Below are 26815 nucleotides of genomic sequence, written 5' to 3'. Positions count from 1 at the left end.
CTAAAAACAAAACAAAACAAAACGAAAAAAAGAAGTCAAGGCTAACATTTGGCTTCACGATGTATCCCAGGACTCAGTCTTCTTTAATGTTTCTACTCGGTTATTCTTACTGTGTAGCTTCCAGCCTGAAGGTTGTTTCATGGTCTCAAGATGGTGGCTAGAGTTCCCACTCCAGACAGGAGGAATCAAGAAGTGGAGAAGGGAACATGGATAATTCCCTTTTAAAGAGTAGACTCTTTAAAAAACTTACCAGAAAGGTGGCACCTGGGTGGCTCAGTGATTGAGCGTCTGCCTTCAGCTCAGGTTGTGATCCCGGGGTCCCGGGATCGAGTCCCATACCAGGCTCCCCATGGGGAGCCTGCTTCTCCCTCTGCCTATGTCTCTGCCTCTGTGTGTGTGTGTCTCTGTGAATAAATAAATAAAATCCTAAAAAAAAAAAAAAACTTACAAGAAGGTCTCTTCCCATGACTTCTACTTACCTCTCAGTGAATACCCCCAGCTCCAAGGAAGGCTGGGGAATGTAGGGTTAAAAAATATAAGTTGACTAACAACACGGGTGTTCTGTTACTAAGAAGGTAAATACGGAACTTAATTAGACAGCTAGTAAGCTCCATACCCTTACTGTGATGATTTTAAAACATGTCTACAAATTCTTAGACACTCTTCTCATTAAGACACGGCATCTGTGTCCCACCTCTTGAATCTGGGCTGGCCTTAGTGACTCACTTATAGCCAATAGAATGCAGAGGAAGTGACATTACAGAATTTGTGAGTCACGGTCATAAAAGTCTTTGCCAGCTGCACCTGCTTCTCTTGGAACACTCACTTTCTTGACTCTCTTTTTGGGATGCTCCCTCTTGGGACCCAGATTCCATACCATGAGAAGGTCAAATTATATTGAAAGGCCACATATAGGATGTCAGTCCTAGCTGAACACAGTCTTTAAGTCATCCCAGCTCAGGCATCAGACATGTGAGTGAAGGAGTGTCCAATGACTCCAGTACCAGGCCATGAGGTCACCTACAGCTTAAGTATCTTTCAAAACATACAGAAGAAGAGATAAGGCATTACTGCTCTGCCCTGCCTATATTCCCAACTCACAGAATCTGTGAATTCAACACAATGGCTTGGAAGTGGTTTGTTACAAAGCAATAATATCTAGAACGCCTCTCTTGCTCTAGAATGAGACATTTGCTCCTAAATGTTTCTATCACTAAATATTTGTATCATACATCTATAGTTTCTGTAATTTCTATTACCTAGGATATAGTAGTCTTCACTGCATGTTTATGGACTAAATGGGCTATATAGAGTACTTTACTTTGTTTTAGTTTATTTTAAGGTGATTATCTTCTCTGCTAGACTGTGAATGTTAGGGCAGGAACCATCCCTAAAGTCTATGAAATCAAATTTACAGTGGATGACTTTGGGGCTCTAACTGAGAATATGCAGGGATAGATTTGGCTGCCCTCTGTAAATCACAAAAACTTCTGTTTTATTTTTATGGGAAGGCAATATAGATTATTCAAGCAATATAAGTTGTTCACAGGGAAAAATCAAATCAGGGCAAAGAAATGTCAATTACAATCCAATAATGTACACAGCCTGGGATTATGGCCCAGATGACATCACCTTCTAGGCTTGACCAACAGTCTCTACCTGGCCACACACACACACTTAGAAGTGTCTGGCCCTGAAGAGGAATGAACCCTGAAGAGGTGTTCAGTAGCCCGGGCTCACTTTCTGACACTCCTTCCACCTTCAAGTCAATGAGTGCCCCTGATAAGTATAACCAAGAGGCTGGGTACACTCAACATGCCCCAAATTGTGGCTTGGTATCTGGTGGTTACAGAAGTCTAAGGTATAATGACAAAACCATGGCCTCTTAATGTCCAGCACTTTTGGGCATGCAATTTTCAATGCCTGAAACTCTACACCATGTTTATCAGAAAGGGTATCCTAGGGGGCCTGGATGGCTCAGTTGGTTGAGCGTCTGACTTCAGCTCAGGTCATGATCTCAGGGTCCTGGATCAAGCACCACATCTGGCTCGACGCTCATCAGGGAGTCTGCTTGTCTTTCTGCCCCTCCTCTGTTGTGCACTCTCTAGTTCTGTCTTTGTCTCTGTCTCTGGTAAATGAATAAATAAATTCCTTTTTTTTTAAAGATTTTATTTATTTATTCATGAGAGACACACAGAAAGAGGCAGAGACATAGGCAGAGACTTAGGCAGAGGGAGAAGCAGGCTCCCTGTAGGAATTCTGATGTGGTACTCAATCCCAGGACTCCAGGACCATGCCCTGGGCCAAAGGCAGGCACTAAGCCATTGAGACACCCAGGTGTCCTTGAATAAATAAATTCTTTAAAAAAATTTTTTTAGGGATATCTGGGTGACTCAGCAGTTGGGCATCTGCCTTCAGCTCAGGACATGATCCCAGGATATGGGATCAAGTCCCACATCGGGCTCCCTCCGTGGAGCCTGATTCTCTCTCTGCCTGTCTCTGCCTCTCTCTCTGTGTGTGTCTCTCATGAATAAATAAATAAATCTTTAAAAAAATTTTTAAATAATGGATATACTAGGTTATGTTTCAATAACAAACATCCCCCAAATCTCAGAGGTTTAATCCAACAAAATTTATTTCTCATTTCCCTACAGGTCTAACATGGGTCAGCAGACCCACTCTGACTTATGCTTTCAATTACTGAGACAGGACAAAGGAGTGTGGCAAATAACACACAGATTCCTGCAGCTTCCACCAGAAGTGACACATGTCATTCCCACTTCCATTTCATTGGCCAAGGAAGGCCATGCGGCCATACCTGATTAAACAGGGTAGAGAAGTTCAACCTACTTCATGCGGAGCAGGTGAGAAATCAGAACTCCATAAATCATGCAGACAACCATTTGAGGTGTATGCATGCTTGTACCGATGTCGACATGCAGACAGTGTTGACACAGGGATTCCACACCGCCCATCAGCATGAGGTTATTAATTCATGGAGAGATGACATGGGATTATCCAAGAACTCTCACCAGGAGGCTGCTGAGAAGTAAATAGAAAAGAAAAACTTCAGATTGGGAGGGACGAGAAACAGCTTTTTAAACTATCCAGTCCCGATGCTGCCCTTCAGTAGCTAGAAGTTCTTGAACAGTCCCTTCTACTTTTTAGTATCTTGGCCCCCAATCAATATTCCAAGGCTACTGGAAGATGTTATTTCTAACCCACAGGCCACTCTGCCAATATACAAGATAATGAGACTCTCACAGACAAGAAAATTCACAAATACAGAGCAAGAGAGCAAAAAAGAGAGAAATGGCAAACACTAGATTAGACACACACGGAGAGAAAGCCAATGCATATTTTAGAGGCTAGAAATCGCCCTCTTCCCTGACCCTCCCCAACTTTCTGCTCCTCACAAGCCTCTCGGCCCTACTGGATTTATACTACAGTCCTTTCAAATGGCAGGTCAGGTCTCAAAACGTTTCCACTGTCAATTTAAGAAGGAACAAATTTTCATTCTGGATGGAGAGAGAAAAGACCAGCTCTCCTTTTCATCTAGAGCTGTCCTTGAAAATACAAGCTTATTAACTGCTGAATAAGTGAGGGAAAGAATAAAGGTCTCATAGGACAAAACTCAGCCAAGAGAGACTCTGGGGGTAGGTTTTATTATTAGTATAGCCTCTTCCTTCAGGAATTTTATGGGGAGCTGTCAAGCAGCATGGACCTTGGCAGCAGAAGCCGCCCAACTGCTCACTATCTGAAGGCCTTGGTTTGAAAGCATATTCTCTGCAAGGTCTTGATGTATTTTTAAGCAGACAGGCAGGAATTACTTATTCCTCCTAGTGTATGATTTCTCATTTTTCTTCCAGCAGAAATAGGGAATGAATTGCTCTGGGATTTGCAAGCTTCCTGAGCATTCAAGAGGGTGGCAGTTAGAATGAAAGTAATGACTTAGGTCTCCTCTGAGGGTGGTCCCTTCATTACTGGGACAGCCGGAGCCCTGGCTCCATCATTCACATTCTGCCACTTTGTCCACTGTTCTACTTCCCACTCTGTCCATCACAGCTGTGCACCCTGCAAACCGGTCTGTATCTCCCTGGGACAGCCTGTCAGCCTCACCTGCTGCCCGCAAATGGAGCACAGGCTGGAGCAAGCCCCATAGGGTTCCCTTCCTCTCCCTCTCTGGCAAGCATATAGCACACACACACACACACAAATATACACACATGTGTACACACAAATATACAAGAGATCTAATCCTCAAGTGAACAGTGTAAGCAATCTGAAGAATGAATAATGAATCTTAAGCAGAGAGGTGTGGAAGTGGGGAGAGCCAGCTCCATCCACTTCCATTTGGCTAGAGTTAAGGAGCCAAGGGTATTGGTTAATTTTAAGTACCAGAACTATAAAGCATAGGAAAGGACTGGGTTTCACAATCCGCTCATTCGCATCTTTGTCACATTGCCCCAAAAGAGAATTTAGAGAGTGACCTCCAGTACTGTATGTAGCAATATGGAAGAATCACATAGATGAAATGTCTAGCAAAAGACAGAAGACACAAATGTGTACTACATACTCTTTCAGTGTTAAGAAACCCAAAGGGCTAGAGGCAAAGAAGTCATGGTGATGGAAGGCCAGTAGTTAAAAGGAGATATGAGAAGTTTCTGGGGGCCAGTCATGTCCTGCTTCTTGGTCTGGACGCTGGCTATGCAAGAGCATTAAATTTGTGGAAATTCATCACTTTTATGCATGGAACAATAACAAAAATCTGATCATATTTCCCCCCTGTTTCAAAAGGCTTTTTGGCTCACCATTGTCTATATGACAGATTCTAAATACCCTGCTCCATTGTCACTTCTCCATGAAGCCTGCCAGGACTTCCCTCATCCTTTGTAACTCCGCAGTAACACAGACTCCATCACATGGCAACATATCTGATCTCTGTGTTTCCCTGATTAAATCATAAGAGTCCCTGGGATAGCAGCTGGGTCTTCCTCATCTTTTGGGTCTGGGTGCCTAGCATAGTACCTGGCATGTAGTAGACAACTGATAAACAAATAGATTAATAAATGGATGAACAAATAAATGATTCATAATCAATTATCCTCAGAGCCCCAGGTCATTTCAGAGCCAGCAGCATGGGGTCACAGGCATTAGGGAAGCATATTGGGAATCAGCTTCCTGAGATTGTGGCTCCATCTCCTTGACATACAGCTCACCCTTGCACTTACCCATTTGGCCTTTGATGCTACCACTCCACTGGAAAATCTCTAGCTTTGGTCAATGATGATGTTATAAATGTCAAATCCAATGGACTTTTTTTGAGCTTCATTGTGGGGGGAACTTTCTGAGCATCTGACATCGGTGGGCACTTCATCTTCTTAAATCATCACCTTCTGCTGGCTTCTCAGATAGTACTCTTGTTCTCTTCATACCTCCCTGACAGTTCTTTCTCTGGCTTCCCTCCCAGCTCCTCATTTTCTATTCTCAAGCACTCACACCTAAGGCTATCTTCTCTTCTCATCCCCACACTCCACACACCCATCTGCCACTTGCTGATGTCTCTCTTCCTCGGGATGATTTTGGTTTTTTTGGGAAGATTTATTTATTTTTTCATGAGAGATACAGAAAGAGAGGCAGAGACATAGGCAGAGGGAGAAGCAGGCTCCCTGTGAGGAGCCTGATGTGGGACTTGATCCCAGGACCATGATCCTGATGTGGGACTTGATCCCAGGATCATGCCCTGAGCCGAAGGCAGATGCGCAACCACTGAGCCACCCAGATGCCCCATCTTCCCCGGGATGTTAAGATCCAATGTAGTCCTGGAGAATGCTTCCTAGGTGTCCCCACAGACACCCAGGATCCAATATCTGACACTGAACTTAATTTTTTCTCTCCCAAGTCTATTCTTTTTTCCACAAAAACCCTGGTTTTGAAGAATGGTGTCACCATCTGCCCCTTTCCCTAAAATCACAGGCCTGGGGGGTGATGCTAAGGTGCCTTCTTCTCTCTCACTTTGCCCAACAAATCATCTCTAAGTTTTCTAAACAGTTCCTTAACATCACTCTGACTTGCGCTCTCTTCTTCACCCTCATTGCTATTGCTTTTTTACAATAATCTTTGCCCATTTCCAGTCTTCATTCTAAGCCAGCAGGATCTTCCTAAAATGCAAATCAGATCATGTCAATCTCTGCTTCAAACCTGTATAGTGCTCCCCCCTGCCTGCAGATTCATTTTCATTTCAAAGTCCTGGGTATGGACCACAAAGTTCTTCCACGGGCCTGTGATTTCCAGGCTAGTTTTATCTCTCACCACAGCCCATTTTATCCTTGCATTCAAGAACTTATTTTACTTCAACAACCCAGAAGGTTTGGTGCCTCTGTGCCTTTGCTCTTGCCCTGAGCATTCCCCATCTATCTAGAACACCACCCTACAAGCCACTTGACTCAGGTGTCGTCCTGCTAAATCTTTCCAGGCTCATTTCAGGGACATCTCCCAGAGGATTCTTTTCTTGAGCCTCCACTGCCTTGGCAGACCTGGCCATGCCTCCTGAGACTCCCATTTTCCCTGTCCCTACCTCTCCCACAGTACCAACAATACTGCATTGACCCTGACAAGTTCCACATCCACCTCCTCCTTCCAAACCTTGATGGCTATGATTTGTGTGTGTGTGTGTGTGTGTGTGTGTGCGCGCGCACCTTTATGTGCAATGACCACCAGAGAGTCTGACATAGATGCTCAGTAAAATGCCCGTGGAATGTTGTTACTGAATGTGTTTCACAGAAAATTCATCTTTGTAGTCTCACCAAGAAAGAGAGAAAGAGCACAGAAAGGCAAGCCCACAAATACAGTATGATGCCCTGTGCAATAGAGAATTGCCTTTTTGCCTGCCTTTGCTAACAGCCCCTCAGCTTCCATTTGGGACTCAGCTTCTTTCCATTGCATGCAGTTACTGGTGGGCTCTCAGGAGGGGCTCAAGCAGAGTCCTGGGTATTTGAAACTCAAATGAATCTTACAAGGACAGAAAATGATTCCTCTGTCTAGTCTCAAAATCATTCCAGTTCCCATCTTCTCTGAGACGTGGCTGGTCATATCGTCTTCCTATTATTAGAGGGCACTCAGATCCCTCTAATAAATTGCATTTCTCTCTTCCTTGCACTGAAGTGAGTTTCTCTTGCTTGCACTTAAAGAACGCTTATAGGTATGACAATGCAAGTCATCACAATCTTGTTTTCTGTTCCTCATCCCTCCTTAACTGCTGTGTTCCCAGAAGTCTTAGCTCAGCTCAGGTGATTTACCCGTTGGCTGCCTTTTCTTGTGAACACCTGCGTCTCTTTTCTTCTTGTCACTACTACTTCCACTACTTACCTGGCCGTGGTTTTAATGAAGGATTTGTTAGAAGAGCAGAGCCTCAGATCCCTTAAAAATAAGGGCAATCCCTACTATTTCTTGGCAGCAATGCTACCTGATTTGGCAGGAGTGAGTGGGGAGGGAACTGTGTGGTGTTCGGGTTGGAAGTAGATGAAGTGAGGTGAGGGTAGGAGAGTCACAAAAATGGACAAAGTGGTCATGAAAGAGGACTTCAACCACCTCCATTTTAACCTCAAACTTTCTAATTAAGTTCTTTCCAGTTTATCTCTTAACTCAGAGGTGAAAGATCCTGCAGACAAAATATCCCTGATGGGAACTGAAACTACTCCCTCAAGCAGTAAGAACTGCCCTGAGCCAGCAAGACACAACAATGATCGATTTGACCTTCCCTGCCCACCTGCATGGCCCCACCAACCTTTGTCCCACATTTTCCTTATATAAATCTGAAAGTATTTTTGACACTTTGGAGACAGTCTTTGAGAGCTAGTCAGTCTGCTTGCTTTTTTGACCTCATTGAAGTAAATTCCTTTCTCATTTCACCACCACTTTTTTCTCTGTCTTTGTTTTTTGTTTGGGTTTTTTTTTTTTTTTTAGATTTCATTTATTTATTCATAAGAGACACAGAAAGAGAGAGAGAGAGGCAGAGACCTAGGCAGAAGGAGAAGCAGGCTCCGTTCAGGGAGCCTGATGCGGGACTCCATTCCAGGACCCTGGGATCACGCCCTGAGCTGACGGCAGATGCTTAGCCACCCAGGCACCCAGACACACCCAGGTGTCCCTCTGTCTTTGGATTTTGCCAGTAGTGAACCTGGTCTGTGTTGGACCCCTGGAGCCAGGTGCTCTTGCATCCAGTATCTCGGCTACAGTCAGAGCAGAAAACATCTCAGTCTCTGAATTTCCCCAAAATCTAATTTGTAGAGCTGTTGTGTGGAACTCACAATGTACTTTGTCATTGAAATACTGTAATAAATGTTGGCCATAAAGACCCAAGTTAAGACAAATAGGGGCTGGGCTATCCATATGTGGAGTCACTGATTCTTTCTGATTGGTCTTCCCTAAATTTTGCTACATACTGTGGGCTGAGCTCAGGAATCAGATGTAGGCAGTGGAAAGATAAGAAGGACATGGAGTGTGGCCCAGGTGCCAGCCATGCCCAGCATCCACAGTTCAGAGAATGGGGATGACGCATACTCCAGTGGTTCAATCAGTTAGCGTGCAGTAGTTATACAACAGAGAGTGGGGATGTGAGAATAGTCAAGGAGTCAAAGGCACAGGGCTAGATGCTCTGGGAGTCACATGTTTCTGCCTCCAAACTGCATTACCACTGCTTCTAGTCATAACACTACTTATTTCCTTGGGGCACTACTCTTCCCCCAACCTCAGCTCCCAGAAGTAGGAGTAAGTGGAGCTGGCCCCACCAATGGTACCAGCACAAGGACCAATCAGAGTCCTGGAAGGGCTCAATTCCAGGACTTTTGTTAGAATTATTAAGAACTCCAACTCTTTCCACTGTGGTAGCTTGGAGGCTCCATGTGGTCACGATGCAGAGAACTGACCCGCAGAAGGAGCCAATGCTGGGGAAAGCTGCTTTAGACACAAAGGGAAAGGGACTGAAACCTCATGACATCATTCGGACCCCAGCAGTTGTAGCTTCCTCTGAAATTTATGATTATGCCATCCTAGCTTCAATGGCCTCTCTTCTCCAAAGCCTTCCCAGCACAGCCACCACAAGTGTACAGGCATGTTTTCTTCCCTCTCCAGAATGCTAGTGGTACTTCCTGCCTGGAGCTACCAACTTACATTATAAAATAAATAGCTGGGCACCTGAAACTTCTCAATCAGATGCCACCAGAAGACAAAGAATGAACCAAATGCACTCATTGTCCTTAGCCCATAGGTTGGCCAAAGAGAGAAAACAAACAAGCTGATTGATGAAGAACCTGAAGCACAGAGAAGTAAAGTAATTTTCCTAAGAACACACAAAGAGTCAATATGGCAGTTTGTATTCAAGCCCCGGTACTGTGGTTCTACAGACTACCAAATTTAACTACTATTCATATTGCCTCTGTGATCTGTGAAAGATGTTGTTATAGGTATTTTCTTTGGTGGATTTCCTCTTGGACAGAGTTGTTAGTTGGGAAAGCTTTGCCCAATGGCACATAGAGACCCAGGTGGGGGCGGGGGCTAGAAAAGGTGTATTTTTACATAAATCTGTCTTTCACTGGCCTGAGACTATTAGTTAGTCCCTGGAGACAGTTCTTCTGCTGGTCCATACAGCACCATCTAAATGCATTTGGAGTCATCCTGCTATAGCTTTGCCTTTGCCAGGTTCAGCTGCTGGTCAAGTGGGACAAATGACATTGTGACATGCATGCCACCCCTTCTCCAACAAGGTTCCCTTAGGAACTGTGAGCCATAGCCAATGACTGGTTTCCTTCAGACTCTGGTTTCACCACAGCAGCAGTTCCTAAAATTCCACCCCTTCTCCAACATTTTCAATAAACTCACTCTACCCTTACCCTCATCCTGCCTTGCTTTCAGTATGTCATCTTCAAACTAAATACAGCAGAGACTCTAGATGTTGGCAGGGTGGTGCAGAGAGGAAAACCTCTCTGGAAATCCCAAGCTGGCAGAAACCTTGAGATGAGTGCTTGTTCTCTCTCTCTCTTTCTTAAATATTTTATTTATTTATTTATTTATTTATTTATTTATTTATTTATTTGAGAGAGAGAGGTAGAGTGAGAAAGAGAGCAGTCACAAGCAGGAGGGAAAGGCAAAGGGAGAAGCAGACTCCCCCCTAAGCAGGGAGCCCAGTGTGAGACTCAATCCCAGGACCCTGGGAATCATGACCTGAGCTGAAGGCAGATGCTTAACTGATTGAGCCACCCAATCGTCCAAGATGAGCTCTCTCTTAAGGACTTCATTACCTAGGCCAAGAGGAGAGCAGCTTGTACTAAATTATGCCTGCTTCAAAGCTGGCGCATTTTTCTAATACCTTGATCTCAATTTAAAAACAAAAATAATTATAAATGTCCTTTGAAGAATGCTTCTAAATTATCCCTCAGCCTCCTGCAGTCAATTCCTTGATCTTCCTAGTTTCTTTACGATCTCAACTAGCATTCTTACCTAGACATTTGCTACTGGAAGTGTGATTGGCAACCAGTAACAGTAGTATCCCCTGGAAGCTTATTAGAAATGCAGACTCAGGGTACTTGGGTGGCTCATTGCTTGAATGTCTAGCTCTTCATTTTGGCTCAAGTCATGATCTTAGGGTCATGGGATCGAGCCCTCAGTCAGGCTCTGTGTTCCGCTCAGCAAGAAGTCTGCTTAAGATTTTCTACCTCTCCCTCTGCCCTTCCCCCTACTCCCATTCACACTCTCCCTCTCTCAGAAAGAAGAAAGAAAGAAAGAAAGGCAATTAATCTGAATCTGTACTTTGTGGGATCCTCAATGGATACATATTTAACTTTGAGAAACACAAATCTAGACCAGCGATTCTCAAATTTTAGTGGGCACTGAAGCCCTAAAAGGGCTTGTTAAAACCCACATCTCCGGGCATATTGGTAGGTGTCCCATGCCTTTGTTAGTGGAGTAAGTCATTCCAGGTTGAGGTAGTGGGGTGGAATTCTCTTGGACCGCAGCTAAACCCCTCGTGTCTAACATCCTCACCATCAGTGGCAAACATGACCCCTTTATTTCCCTCTGCTCACACTGCTCTGGTGATTCTGCTTTGACCCACCAACGCTTTGCCCCTGCCCTGCCAGACCTTTCCACTGCATCTAAGAAGTACCACTCTGGTAAACAGGATATCATCCCCAAATGTTCCCTCTACCTCTGGCCTTAGTGAGCCCTCCCTGGCTCTGCCCCAGCTTGGCCACTTCATAAATGTCTTCATATTATTGCTTCTTCCTCTTATATAGCTCCTATGCTTCAGGGCTCAGATTCATGGATGGCCTCCCATTCTTTCTCAGGCCCCTTCACCTTCATGGAATTCCCTTTCCATCCTCAGAGGCTCTTGGCCACCAAGAGCCTGCATGACAGCATCATTCATGCTTCACCCAGCCCAACCCTACTCATCTGTTCCCAAATTGAGTAGCACGGGTACTCTTACTGGAATGCAAAGGGATTGCTCCATTGTCCTAAGGACAATCTGGCTCCTTACCTTGGGTATAGTATTAAGATTTGCACTCCAGGCCCACCTCAGCCATCCCTGCCCCCTTTCTATACACTGTCATTCTCTGCTCCAGCCATTGGGAGCTGCTTATACCCAGAAGCATTCACATTGCACCTCTCTTTGTCTCTGTAATCCTACTTGGTTTTCATGACTCAACCCAAATGTTGTCTCCTCTGGAAAATCCTCTCTGATCCCCCCTTCTCCGAGTTGTTCTCAGTGTGTGCACTCAGGGAACCAGGTTTCTCCCCTAATAGCCCTGGGTTATAATTGACTTTTACTTACCAGCTCTACCAAGGTAGAGCTTATGACTCACTCTGTTTGCACCATTTAGCATTTTGAGCTGTAAGTTACAGAAACCACCAAAACAGTGGTTTAAACAGATTAGGGGGTTGTTTTTCTCATATAACAAGAAGTCTATATATAGGCCCATCTCAGTGATTTGATAATGCTGCCAGTGATGGATTCTTTCCAGATTTTTGTTCCAAAATCTTTAATATATGATCGTTGTCCCTCATGTTCAATTTATAGTCCCAAGTGGTTGTTCCTCTCCAGCATCCAGTCTACCTTCCAGAGGTGATCAAGGAAGTAGGCTAATGGACAAAGGTGCCTGCTAATTGAGCCAGTCCCCTCCTGGCTGCAAGGAGACTGAAACATATGGTTTGTAACCAGACACACTGCTGCCCTGAACAAAATTGGCATTTTCTTAACAAAGAAAAAGGAGAGAATGGATGCTGAGATGCAGCTGTTGGTGTCTGCCATGTCCCAGAATGCTTAGAGCTTAACAGAAGGCTGAGCCTAGAGTACAGCTCAGTAAATAAATTTTAGTTGAATGAATGAGTTATGATAATACACGCAACCAGATCTATAGGATCATAGAAGTAAGACATAGGAATCAGGTGGTGCTGGTAGGGATAGGAATTGAACTGATCCCTGCTTTGACAAGGGAAGAGGACTTCTCATATATTCCCTCTGGGGCCTTCCTTCATATCTTCATGCCTCCAGGATCCCTTCTTTCCTAAGTCTGTGTTGTCTACATGGTGCCCATATGGTGTCCCTTCATGGGGTGGCCCTGGGGCTCTGTGGAATCTTATGCCAGTCGATCTTCCCAAGTGCTTTAGGCTCTATAGTACTCCTCCTCTGGGCTGAACCAATTTTTATTATGGAAAATTTGATAATGCAATTGTTTAAAAAAGACTAAAACAAAGACTCCTGCAAATCAGTCAACATTTTGACATACAGCCTTCTAAAATTTTTCTACATAGACATTTTTCAAAACAAATTTGGAATAAATATATGAACTGTTTTGTAATTCCTCTGCTTACTTTATCATACACATCTTTCTATGCCAATTAGTAAATGTTTGCCATAACTTTCAGTGTGCCTGCCTTGGATTCTACTGTAATGTCTTGTTTGTACTTGATCTTCACTTTCCACCCACAGCTCCACAAATCAGATCTTAGGGCTTAAATCTAAAGTGTCAGCTTGGGTCCTACAAGAAGCAGATGCCAGGATGGATTAAGAAGTGCAAGAAATTTCCTGGGAGAAATGCCTGTAAAGAATCAAAGGGAAAGGGCACAGGAGTAGGCAGGGAGAGACTTCAGAGCAGAAAAAACCCTGACTCTAGAGAAAGGAGGGCAGAGGGGTGGGGAGGGAGAAAGATTGGATAGGATGAGCCTCAGATCCCAGCCAAGCCCCTGGGGAGCCTCAGAACAAGAGTTGCCCTGCTTCTCATACCCCCACAGTGTTTAATCATTTGCTGGCAGCAGCATGTCCCCAGTGTGAACGCTGAGTGGATCTGAAGTTGTAGCAGCTGGAGGCTCTCATCCAATGACGTTCTTCTCAGTAGGTTTTCTTAGAAACTCCATGGATGCCATATGCATGCTCTTAGAGATTCAGTCATTTCCAGCAGAGTATGAAGATGGAGCATTACCTAATTAGTCTAAAATAATGGGCTACCTATCCTGTGCCCAGAAACTAAGCTCGTCTGGTAAGGTAAATGTTGAGGAGGACGCCCCCACATGCTGGCCCTTCCTGGCATCAGACTGGGATCCTAGCAGTTTTGTGGTGTTGAGTGTGGATGAGCTGTTTGCCTAGCTAATGACAGAGGAAGGACATCCAAGTCAGGGTAAGCACTAATTAGGAGATAAGTAAGCCCAGGTATATGGTACAAAGAATCATGTGTTTGCTCAGAAGAATAACTCTCTCTGGCCACTGCAAGAATGTGCTCTGGGTCCCTCATGATACCCATCAATCTGACAGTCTGTATTGACCTCTGAAGATTGACTGTGACTATTTGTAACATACCTCTCTGGCCAGCCAGTCAGCCCTGTTTGGTGGAAAAGTATTATTTAACTGTTTCAGCACACTACAGGTGTCTCCCTAACCCAAGGATGAAAAGTCAGATTGTTACAAGGTTGTGGAAGCTGAGTCAGGTCTGGGAATTTTGGTGTGCTTGCTTTGTTGCAGGAACATGCCTAAGAGAGGGAGTGAGGGCAACCAAATAGAGCTGGGAAAGAAGCTGAGCTGGGATATGGGCTCAGCTGGAGCTGAGCTGCAGCCTGATGCCATGGGAAGCACTGACATGAATCCTGCTCCCAAGTTGGTCCCACCTTGAGGCAAAGAGGCCAGATTTTGTTTTGTTTTGTTTTGTTTTAAAGATTTTATTTATTTATTTATTCATGAGAGACACAGAGAGAGGCAGAGACATAGGCAGAGGGAGAAGCAGGCTCCTTGCAGGAGCCTGACACAGGACTCGATCTCAGAACCCCGGGATCATGTCCTGAGCCGAAAGCAGTCGCTCAACTGCTGAGCCAGCCAGGCATCCCAAGAGGCCAGATTTTGTATACCTATGTCAGTCAGTCATTGGCAAGGAGGTGCCCCTGGGGGAAAGGGCACACAGCCTCCTAGGAGGCAGCTTCCCTGTGGCTGAGAAAGAGAAGGAGACTGCTGTCAAATATAGTGCTCATGGAAGGTAGAGGATGCTGCCACTAGGCCAGGTCACAGCTAGCATCTATGAAACATCTGTGAGCGAGGTCTACCTATGGTCTTAAGAAAAGGGAAAGAAGGGACTATAACAAAGGGTGAGTACAGGCCATGTCTGAAAGGACCACAGGGTCTCCACCTCAGGCAGTTAGGGCTGGCTCAGCATTGTCAGTTCATCTGATACTTTGAGAGAAGCTGAAAATCTGGATTTTACGTGAAATTGCTCATTTGTAAATGTCGAGCAAACACTGGGAAGGCCAAACAAAACCCTTATGTGGGTCTCCGGTGTACCATCTCTCTGGAATCTTTCCTGCTTAGCACAGCGGAGTGCTTTCTTTAATGTACTTGCTGCATATCAGGGCTGGGAGCAGATTGGGGACATTGTAAAACAGAGTATTGTGAACGCCTTAGAATTTGGTTTTGCTTACAAGTGGCAGAAAACCAAAAACAACAATGGTTTAAAGGAGACATATTTTTAATATAAATATAAATATATATCTTAAGAAAGTAAACCATCTATGCAGGAAAGTTCCTTTCTAATGTAAAACAGAATTGAGAGATAAGCTGCTCAGTGCTGTCAGCACAGCTCTGTAAATCCAGGGACTTGGGCGGCTTCTACTTTGTGCTCAGCCATTTTTAAAGCATGGCCTCTTTCTTAGTGACCCAAAGCTGTGCTGTCCAACATGGTAGCCAGAAGTAGCCGAGGTGCTCTGTGGAACTGTGGCTAGTCCAGTTGAGATTTCAAAGTGAAAGGGTTCAGAGCAAGTCTTGGTGCCTTTTTGGAATGTGCACTATTTTGAACTGAAGGCAAACGAGACCCTGGTCTCAAGAAAAAATTTTTGTCCGTCCCTTAACTGCCTAGAAGAATCTGAACTGGGGGCCTTTCTCAGAATTAGAGTTTTTATAAGAGGTACATTGTATTTAAATGACTCATCCGTCTCATGGGGGGAGCATCTCATTACCAAACATCTTTCTTTCTGCTCCATGAATTGTCATCCTCCCCTTTGAAGCCCCAAACCCCCATCTCATTCCTTAGCTCAGGATGGCATATACACCTCATTTTATCTTTCTTTGAACCTCTCCTGTATGTGGGGTTCCTGGATATGTGAAATTAAATTTGATTTTCTCCTGTTAATCTGTCTTATGTCAATTCAATTCTTAGACCAGACAGAAGAAAATTTTGAAGAGTAGAGGAAAATTTTTCTTCCCCATAAAAGACTTAGTATAATAAAAGAAATATATAAAAGCCTGGCAGATAACTTGAAGGTGTTACAGAAAATAATTCAACTACATTTGAAGATCTATCTAATTGGCTGTATTAAGCCATTCATGAGTTGGGCAGCATCCCATCTAGTGAGTAAGGAGCTCGGAAGAGTCATACAAAATGGAAGGTTTTTATAGGAAGGAGAGTGAGGGCAAGTAAGTTATTGGCAAAAGAAAAGGATTGTTTCAAGCAAAGTAATTTTCCCTTATGGGGAAGAACAAGGGGTCAAATCATGCAGTTTATCTCATCTTCCGTTGGGGGATGGAGAGGGCCCATGTGACAGATTTCCTTACTTGGTGCTGACCAGAAACTCCTGACTCACCAGTCAAAACTACATTTCTGATGAGGGTCAAAACTATGATTAGGATATGATTAAACCCTGGTTTGATGACCTGGCCTAAGTGATGCCATTTTGAACCTATGGTTTTTATTTTTAACAAAGGTAAATGTTAGACAATCTGGGCTCAGAAATAACACAGCCCCTCCTCCCCAAGTTTCTCACTAGCTGACCTTCCTTATAAATCTCACCAACCTCCCTCAGGCTGCCTGGCCCCCTCTGAAAACTGCACTTGTTTGTTCCCTGCTCTTCAGGCTGCTCCCAGATCTCCACATTCCTCCCATGTCATGTCCTGAAGCAATCTACTCATCTACTTTAGTCTGGACCTATTGTGGGGCTCCCAAATTCTCACTCAGAGATGCTTTGGGGCATTTTCCCAGATGAAGACCAACCTGTCCCGTGGAGCTTATTTCTTAAAATTAAGCATATTATTCTCTAACCTTGGGGTGGGCTAAGAAAAGCAGATGAAAGAAAGTGAGGCAGGCTTTGACCTGTTTATGGAACTTTCTGGTATAAATGGTTTACTTTCCTTAAACACTCACTCACACACACACACACACACACACACACACACACACTTGTTAATGGTCAGTTATTTGATATTGAGCATATATTGGCTTAAGATACATCGGGAATGAAAAGGAATCTTCATTATTAATCCAACCAAAATAATTTTCTGTTCTATTAAACTTGTCCCCTAAGGAAGAATAGGGAATGAGCAATGATACTCCAAGTCTTTTCCTATGGGCTCTGGGGGGAAGTAAACCTATTCAGGAAGCATTGACCACTTCATGGGGCAGCCCAGGAGAGGCTAGGCCTGAAAGTGTGGACAGCACAGTGGGGAGCTGGCCAGGTCCTGGGGCTGTTGAGCTGGAAGTTATGACTCTGTCTGGTTTGGGGAAGATGGAGGCCATGAGGCCAGCCCTGAGCCAGGAAAAGTCAGAGACCTCATGCCCTCCTCCCTTCCAAGGCAGCTGTAGCCCAGCCCTGAGTCACTCCCACCCTGAGCCACGGAGGAAGAAGAGGATCATGGAAGGCCATTTATTACTTTTGTCCACGTGGCTAATACATTTCTTTCTGATGTTAAAGGTAATTTAGGGGAATGTGTCCCTGTGGGTGGGTTAGAGAGAACTGAGGCAGGTTGCTCTGCTCAATCTCTAGAAGATTCTTACCACGAACTTTGAACTGTGACTCTCTATTCCCTTTTCCCTTTCTCCCTTCCCCTCCCATCAACCAGAAAAACCGGGGGTAGAATCAGGTTGAAATAAAAACATGACAAATGCACGCTCTTTACCAGCCTCTCATTGCTCAGAGAGGGACCAGCCCAAGAGATGAGAGTGAAATCTTTGTGTCGACTTGATTTCTTGGTAACCACGCACATTTCTACACTTGCCCACTCTATCCTCAGCCCTGAATGACAGGGATGATTTACCCCATTCCTCACTGTGTTGGACCATTAAGCTGATGATACCTTCCCTTCCATCTTTGACTAAGGGATAAGAAAAGTTCCCTTTAATTCCTGGGTCAATCAAGACATTAGGATTTTTCAAAAGTCACATTTTTAGGAAATCTAAGGGAAGCAAAATGAGAATGTCTAAACATGAGCAAAGGTAGAGGAGCCAGCTCTGGGCCTGGCATGGGATAGACCCACAAGGCCTTGAGGACAGCCTCACTCTGATCTGCCAGGGAAAGAAACTGACATCCCAGCAGGCAACAGATCAGGATGGACAGGCTAGAATCAGAGTGTCCGGGTTCATGTGGTCTCATTTGTGTGACCTCAGCTAAGTCAGTAAACCTTTTCTGTGTTTCCTTATCTTTTAATGTAATACTCACTCAGAGGGTGAGTTGAGGATTAAATGAGCCAATTCATGTAAGAGTTCATTCCCCAGAGTCTGGCTACAGTAAGCACTAAATAACTTAGCTAGTATTATTGCTAAAAATCAGGCAGAAGCATTGGCCCATATTGAATTGTGCTATTGAAACTTTCTCTCTACTGGCCTCAAAGGCTGAGAAACAAGTTGTTGTTTATTATTATGATTATTGTTGTTGTTGTTGTTACTGTTACTGTTAACACCCAAACCATTATTGTTAATAGTCTTTGCTGAGCCAGTATCAGCCTTTGAGAACTTGGAGAGGAAACAGTCAGCTTTGGATGGGCTTTTAGGGCTAACAAGTCTTCTTTCTTTCCAGAGTCCTATTAGAGAAAATGTAGTCTCCCTGTCACAGAGGACATTGGTGTCACTCCGATGCTTTAGGTTGGACTTTCTGCTCAAAGAGATTATGACATCAGGTGGTATTTATTCTCAGTCTCTCATCCACACGGCTTGATCTGAGGAAACACTGGCTTTGGGCAACTAGCTCTTTCCTTCCTCCTTGCTATTCTTTCTTCTGATTTTGTTTTGTTTTTGCTTTCTGCAATGATTCTGTTAGGTAAGGGAAAAAGAATGTTCCTTCTACCTCTCTGAGTTCTGGCTGAGACACCCCTGTTATAAAAGATGAATTAACAGGAGAAAAAAACCCACAATGTTTATTATGTATGTACTTAGGTAAAGGAGCCCCATAAAGATAGGAGACTCAGAGGGAGGCCAGGTGTGGCAGACACAGACACCGTCTCTCAGGTGACAGGTTACTTCTGGTAATAGCTCTCTTCTTGGCATAGGCCTTTTTAAGGGAAACCTCCTTTGCAAAAGGGTAGTTTCTAGTCTCTTTTCAGAGCTGTTCCTGTGTCTGTAGTTTCTCAAAATAATCAGTTCAAAAGAATCCTTCTGCCAAAGAGGCATTTTGGGGCAGCATAATCGGCTCCCCTTGAATTCTCACCTGTCAAAGAAGCTCTTACAGGAAAGAACCAGCCACTTATTCTTCGTGCTTGTTGCTCTGCTCTATCAGGGTGGACATGAGATGCAGTTCAAACTCTTCAGAACATGGAGGCAGCAAGCATCCCATGGGTGTGTGGATTGCTCTTTTGGGATCTCTGGCCACATATTCTCTTTAATATTCATCCCTGGGATGATTCAGCCCTGAGGCTGTCTCTTTTTCTTCTTTCTCTGACTTCAGATGGCTCAAATGAGTTTCTCTTCAACTTTAGATGGAGTCTAGGAGGTTCTAAATGAATGTTCCTCTAAGTATATTCAAGGGTATTCTTTCTAGTAGAATAATGGACATTTCCATAATAGAGGATCCTGTGATCTGAGGAATTTGTGATTATTGTGTTACACAGAATTTAAAAAATTGGGAGCTTGCAGAACATGTGAACATACTCTTTTGTTTTCATTAGAGAAATAGCAGGGGGGTAAATGTGAATATAAATATACCCAGTGGGCATGCAAAGGGGCTAGAGGCCTATCTATCACAGTAGAATTATGGCCACCCTGGAGTGTGTGTGTGTGTGTGGGGGGGGGGGGTTATTGGAGGAGTGGGGAGGAAGAGTTTATTTTATTTCTTATTTTATATAAAATTTTAAGTGTCAGAAATTATGAATGGTTTTACTTTTTTGTAGGCTTTCTGTATCTTCTTTAACAGAAATCTTTAAACTTCACAATAAACACATCTAGTGGAAGTCTTTGCTCACTATATCCTTAAGCTTCTGCTCATAATAAGGATTTAGATGAATGGAAAACGATGTACAACCAGGGCTGGAGGTTTGGGCCTTATTTTTATCATGAGGAATGTTTGTCACTTAAATTTGACCATTAGTGTTAAGTTTGCTGAAAGAAAAAAAATTTACCTCTCTCAGCTTTCCAATTTCAAGCAAGAATGTTGGCTGGAGATAAATACAAAAGGGAATGAATGAAGAATAGGTGTTTGTGGTTGACATCGAATTGTTACAGAGCCAGGGAGTAGAAAAATGAGAATATCTCTAAGGAATCTCTTCTTTCTTCCCCCAACCTACCTGCCTTCACATTAGCTGAAATGAAACAATTTGTTCATTTTCTTTCTTTTCTTTTTTAACTGTACCAGGGAGATATTTTAATAACTCTTTGTTGGTGAGCTCTCGGTACCCCCAATATATTTCCCCTATCAGCCAATTTTGTCTTCATTGTTCACAGAACTGTTGCTATGTCTTTCAAGAAATGAGAAAACTGTTATGGTTAAGTAATAAAGAGATAATGCTGGGTGACAAATGCCTGTGGAAGCTAGAGCCAGAAAGATTTAATAATATCCAGTGAGTTATGACCATAATCATGTTTTCTATTTGAAACAAACAAAGAAAACTGGTAGCAGGTGCCCTATGGCAGATCTTCACTAAATCTCTTCTCTTTCTAGTATGGGATACCTGGTTCTTGACTCTTAGATCATGACAGGGAGGGACCACCCCAAGATTGAAAATGCTGGGTGGATTGGGGTGGTGTCTTATGTTGAGTTGTCCCTGTCCCCAACTCCAAGCAGAACCCAAGATAAGTATTGGAACGCACCAGCAGGGGAGTGGACAAGTAAGATGGGAAGAGGCAAAGCCAATGTAAGGCATGTTAATGATTAGGTTGCTTCCCCAGTGGGTGACTGGGGCTCAGTCCTGCTTGCCACATCTGTGAGACTGTGGAGAACATGACTCAGAATTCATATACCCAAGAGGCAAGGAAATGGAGGCATTAATCTTCCAACACTTGTTTCTGGGCTGTGGGTCACTCCTGAGGTGTTTCTAGAACTTCCAGAAAGTCCTATGGGTGGACTGAGTATGCCAGAGAAAGCCTGTAAGGTGTCCCAGGTGTTTGCAGGCCATACATGGAGACGTTGAGTGCCAAGGGGGAACCAGTGGGGTGTGGAGAGAATCTTTCATAGGCTGAATGCATAAGGGGCAGATCTGTGATGCTTTTATTTGATCTCCAAAGTTGAGTTAGTTTATCTACCTATTAACATTGGCATGTGGCCCAGGGAAAGAGCAGTGAAAGGGGAAGAAGAGAGAAAGATACAAAAGTAGGATGGAAAGGGGGCAAAGAAAGATGAGGTGAGGAAGAAGTGACATAAGATGGAGGAAATCCTAAGTGGCAGGTGGCATCAGCAAAGTGTCTTCCTGCTGTAGGCCAGTTGTCAACATTTATGTTCATTTACATGATAATAAAATAGGTAGAATGGATCAGAGAGGAGGGAACACTGTGCCTGCAATAAAGGTCATTGTGGCCCCTCGATAAGAACCTACAGTGCTGTCACTGGAAAAGAACCAGGCTTCTTGTTTGCTTCACACAGATTAATGTAATTAATATAATTTCAGACTGTGGCATGGGCATTATTGTCCCATCGAGTCCCACGTCGGGGTCCCTGCATGGAGCCTGCTTCTCTCTCTGCTTGTGTTTCTGCCTTTCTTTGTATCTCTCATGAATAAATAAATAAAATCTCTAAAAAAATTAAAAATAAAAAATCTCTCTTTAAAAAAAGAAAAAAAGAATCACTAATAAGAAAACTGAACTTGGGATCCCTGGGTGGCTCAGCGGTTTAGCACCTGTCTTTGGCCCAGAGTGTGATCCTGGAGTCCCAGGATTGAGACCCATGTCAGGCTCCGTGCATGGAGCCTGATTCTCTCTCTGCCTGTGTCTCTGCCTCTGTGTGTGTGTGTGTGTGTGTGTGTGTGTGTGTCTTTCATGAATAAATAAATAAAAATCTTAAAAAAAATAAATTATTAAAAAAAAAAAAGAAAGAGAACTGAACTTGGAGAAGGCCGAGCCCATCGGCTCAAGCATCCCTTGATATTGACTCTTTGACTTTGACACAGGACATGACCAGTTTGCTTTGGCCTAATGTGTTGGGTTGATAACATTCCTGGGTCACTAAGGAAGGAAGCACTTCATACAGAGTAGGGGCCTGGTCAGCCCTCCTGGATGCCCAGGCACTGTGTTCTGCCCCCCTGCTTCCCCAGGATCCTGCACAGCGCCCAGGTCCCCAAGGACTGTAAACAATGAGCGCACCTGGTGATGTCATCCTTAGTGTGGAGAGTGATATTCTCATTATGGAAGCAGACCCATCAGCAGCACCTAATTGCTTTGGGTTAACCTTTGAGAACTTGTAGAAATAACTGATGTCTTCGGTCAGGTTCTCTAGAAGCAGAACCTGAGACAGGAATGGGATGTTCCCTGGAATGGGAACAAGGCCTTGCCTGAGTATAAGACAGGCTACGAAGCCAGAAAACATTGTGTCTTCAGTTAGTAATAAACCAGCTAGAACAGTTAAAATCATCCTGAACCTGGATAATTGAATCAAGTCAATACCTTTATGAAGATGGCTACGTCAGCCTTATTAAAAAGAAGAGAGAGAAGACTCAATTTAATAAAATCATGAATGAGAAAGGAGAGATCACTACCAACACCAAGGAAATACAAACAATTTTAAAAATCTATTATGAACAGCTATACACCAATAAATTAGGCAATCTAGAAGAAATTGACATATTTCGGGAAAGCCACAAACTACCAAAATGGGAACAGGAAGAAATAAAAAACCTGAACAGGACAATAACCAGGGAGGAAATTGAAGCAGTCATCAAAAACCTCCCAAGACACAAGAGTCCAGGGCCAGATGGCTTCCCTGGGGAATTATATCGAACATTTAAAGAAGAAACCATACCTATTCTACTAAAGCTGTTTGGAAAGATAGAAAGAGATGGAGTACTTCCAAATTCGTTCTATGAGGCCAGCATCACCTTAATTCCAAGACCAGACAAAGACCCCACCAAAAAGGAGAATTATAGACCAATATCCCTGATGAACATGGATGCAAAAATTCTCAACAAGATACTAGCCAATAGGATCCAACAATACATTAAGAAAATTATTCACCATGACCAAGTAGGATTTATCCCCGGGACACAAGGCTGGTTCAACACTCGTAAAACAGTCAATGTGATTCATCATATCAGCAAGAGAAAAACCAAGAACCATATGATCCTCTCATTAGATGCAGAGAAAGCATTTGACAAAATACAGCATCCATTCCTGATCAAAACTCTTCAGAGTGTAGGGATAGAGGGAACATTCCTCAACATTTTAAAAGACATCTACGAAAAGCCCACAGCAAATATCATTCTCAATGGGGAAGCACTGGGAGCCTTTCCCCTAAGATCAGGAACAAGACAAGGGATGTCCACTTTCACCACTGCTATTCAACATCGTACTGGAAGTCCTAGCCTCAGCAATCAGACAACAAAAAGACATTAAAGGCATTCAAATTGGCAAAGAAGAAGTCAAACTCTCCCTCTTCGCCAACGACACGATACTCTACATAGAAAACCCAAAAGCCTCCACCCCAAGATTGCTAGAACTCACACAGCAATTTGGTAGCGTGGCAAGATACAAAATCAATGCCCAGAAATCAATGGCATTTCTATACACTAACAATGAGACTGAAGAAAGAGAAATTAAGGAGTCAATCCCATTTACAATTGCACCCAAAAGCATAAGATACCTAGGAATAAACCTAACCAAAGAGGTCAAGGATCTGTACCCTAAAAACTACAGAACACTTCTGAAAGAAATTGAGGAAGACACAAAGAGATGGAAAAATATTCCATGCTCATGGATTGGCAGAATTAATATTGTGAAAACAGACACATAGATCAATGGAACAGAATAGAGAACCCAGAAGTGGACCCTGAACTTTATGGTCAACTCATATTCGATAAAGGAGGAAAGACTATCCGCTGGAAGAAAGACAGTCTCTTCAATAAATGGTGCTGGGAAAATTGGACATCCACATGCAGAAGAATGAAACTAGACCATTCTCTTGCACCATACACAAAGATAAACTCAAAATGGATGAAAGATCTAAATGTGAGACAAGATTCCATCAAAATCCTAGAGGAGAACACAGGCAACACCCTTTTTGAACTCGGCCACAGCAACTTCTTGCAAGATACATCCACGAAGGCAAAAGAAACAAAAGCAAAAATGAACTATTGGGACTTCATCAAGATAAGAAGCTTTTGCACAGCAAAGGATACAGTCAACAAAACTCAAAGACAACCTACAGAATGGGAGAAGGTATTTGCAAATGACATATCAGATAAAGGGCTAGTATCCAAGATCTATAAAGAACTTATTAAACTCAACAGCAAAGAAACAAACAATCCAATCATGAAATGGGCAAAAGACATGAACAGAAATCTCACAGAGGAAGACATAGACATGGCCAACAAGCACATGAGAAAATGCTCCGCATCACTTGCCATCAGGGAAATACAAATCAAAACCACAATGAGATACCACCTCACACCAGTGAGAATGGGGAACATTAATAAGGCAGGAAACCACAAATGTTGGAGAGGATGCGGAGAAGGGAACCCTCTTACACTGTTGGTGGGAATGTGAACTGGTGCAGCCACTCTGGAAAACTGTGTGGAGGTTCCTCAGAGAGTTAAAAAAAGACCTGCCCTACGACCCAGCAATTGCACTGCTGGGGATTTACCCCAAAGATACAGATGCAGTGAAGCGCCGGGACACCTGCACCCCGATGTTTCTAGCAGCAATGTCCACAATAGCCAAACTGTGGAAGGAGCCTCGGTGTCCATCGAAAGATGAAGGATAAAGAAGATGTGGTCTATGTATACAATGGAATATTCCTCAGCCATTAGAAGTGACAAATACCCACCATTTGCTTCAACGGGGATGGAACTGGAGGGTATTATGCTGAGTGAAGTAAGTCAGTCGGAGGAGGACAAACATATGTTCTCATTCATTTGGGGAATATAAATAATAGTGAAAGGGAATATAAGGGAAGGGAGAAGAAATGTGTGGGAAATATCAGAAAGGGAGACAGAACATGAAGACTCCTAACTCTGGGAAACGAACTAGGGGTGGTGGAAGGGGAGGAGGGCGGGGTGGGGGGGTGGGGGGGTGGGGGGGGGGTGGGGGGGGTGGGGGTGACTGGGTGGCGGGCACTGAGGGGGGCACTTGACGGGATGAACACTGGGTGTTATTCTGTATGTTGGCAAATTGAACACCAATAAAAAATAAATTTATTATTAAAAAAAAGAAGAAGATGGTTACTTGAGTATCTGTATATGTGGTAAGTAAAAGGCAACGGGACTTCTGTGTTGTAAAATGGGATCTGGACTTTTTGGATTCATTCATTCATTCATTCATTCATTCATTTGTAGAGAAATAGGAGAGTGGAGCAGAGACTGGAACACTTGAGAACGCAGAGAAATTTGGTCACGAGGATTTGTTGGGCTAACACTCCCGTGCAGGACTCCTTCTAGGTAACTCGAGTGGCCAGATCCTGCGCATCTCATAGGGTGACCCAGGGATGTCAGGGGAGCGCAGAGTCCTTTCTTTCCCGAGGAAGAGAGCCAGAGTGTCAATGTCATACACAGCAGTAGTGTGCTAGCTTTACTGCTCCGAGCATCTGACAGCTGAGGAGATGACCGCCCCCCCAAACAGTCCCAGATCTGATTGCAGTACTCAATGTAATACACCCGGCAAGACCCCCTACTTAGCTCGCTTTATGGCTTTTGTTTGTTTGTTTGTTTTTAATTTAGTTTCAGCTCCTTCAGGACAGGAGCCCTGCCCAGCTGAGTACCTGATGCTCAAAGACTTCGGCGAATGAACGGCTGGGCGCGGAGTGCACACCTGGGAGGGTGGCGAGGTCCGCGCACTTGCGCACCGGGCCTGCGGGTGGCAGGTGGCGCCCCCGGGAGCTCGGGGCTCGGGCAGCTGCCTCGGCGAGGGAGGTTGGAAGGTGGAGTGGGCTTGGCCGCGAGCCGGGCCCAGCGCTCCGCCCCGCGCCCCCTCCGGGTCGCCGGCTGCAGCCCCAGGGTCTCCGCAGGCGGCGCCGGGGCTGGGGTCCTCAGGGTCGCTCCGCTCTCCGGCGGCGTCCCCGGGGCACAGGCCGCAGCGCTGCGGGGCCCTCTCTCGGGGTCTGGGCGCGAGCTCGGGGCGGGGGCGTCCCCGGGCCCCCCCAGGTCCTCCGGGCACTCGGGTTCCCCGCCGCGGCCCCGCAGCCAGGGGAGGGGCAGCCGCCACCCGCAGCAAGCGGCTCCCGCCCGCGGCCCGGGCTCTCCTCCCTCCCCAGCCCGCCACGCCCGCCCTCTTTCCGGGCCCCCGGGGCGACCCTGGGATACTGTGTCATCCCCCCCTGGCAGGGGGCAAGGGGTGCCGAGAACTGGGAAGTCACTGTCTCAGTGCACAGGCCAGGACGGTTGCGGACAGCGGGAGTCCGAATCCCGCCCTCACCCTTCACCGCGGTTGTCACCTTTAAATTTACATACGGTGAAATCCACCCTTTCTGGTAAATGGTTCTACGAGTTTGGACCATCACATGCAGTTGTGTGACCTCCACCGCGTCCAGCACCGTCCCCCAGGTCCCCTCCCGCTGGCCCTGGGTCTGCTCTCCCTCCACCCCCAGCCCTTGGCAGTCGCCGATCACTTTCAATCCTTATAATTTCGCCTTTTCCGGAACGTCCTGTAAACTCACATAGAACGTAGCTTTTTGAGTTGAGCGTGATTTACGTTGAGATTCATCCACGTTTGGGTAGAAGTCTGTCCCTTCTGGTTGCTAAGTAGTGCTCCTTTCCACAGATGCTCCACAGTTCCTCCATTCACCAACTGAGGGACATTCGGGGCTGTTTCTCGTTTGGGGCAGATATGAATAAAGCAGCTGTAAACATTCGTGTGCAGGTTTTTGTGTGGATGAGTTCTTATTTTTCTTGGATGAGCACCGAGGAGTGGGATTTCTGCATCATGTAGTAATTTTATATTTAACTTGA

General features: G+C 44.6%; 1 long non-coding RNA gene across 1 annotated transcript; it reads right to left on the bottom strand.

The window, feature by feature from the left end:
* Positions 1 to 2617: 2617 nt before the first annotated feature.
* Positions 2618 to 26815, bottom strand: LOC125753518 (uncharacterized). Its single transcript, XR_007405523.1, has 2 exons — positions 26524 to 26815; positions 2618 to 3042 (listed from the first exon to the last, which is right to left on the bottom strand). It is a non-coding gene; the product is annotated as an uncharacterized LOC125753518 (long non-coding RNA).

Source organism: Canis lupus, chromosome 24 (assembly GCF_003254725.2).
Source record: "Canis lupus dingo isolate Sandy chromosome 24, ASM325472v2, whole genome shotgun sequence".
NCBI classification, from domain to species: Eukaryota; Metazoa; Chordata; class Mammalia; order Carnivora; family Canidae; genus Canis; species Canis lupus.
This window is presented reverse-complemented; position numbering and strand designations above follow the sequence as displayed.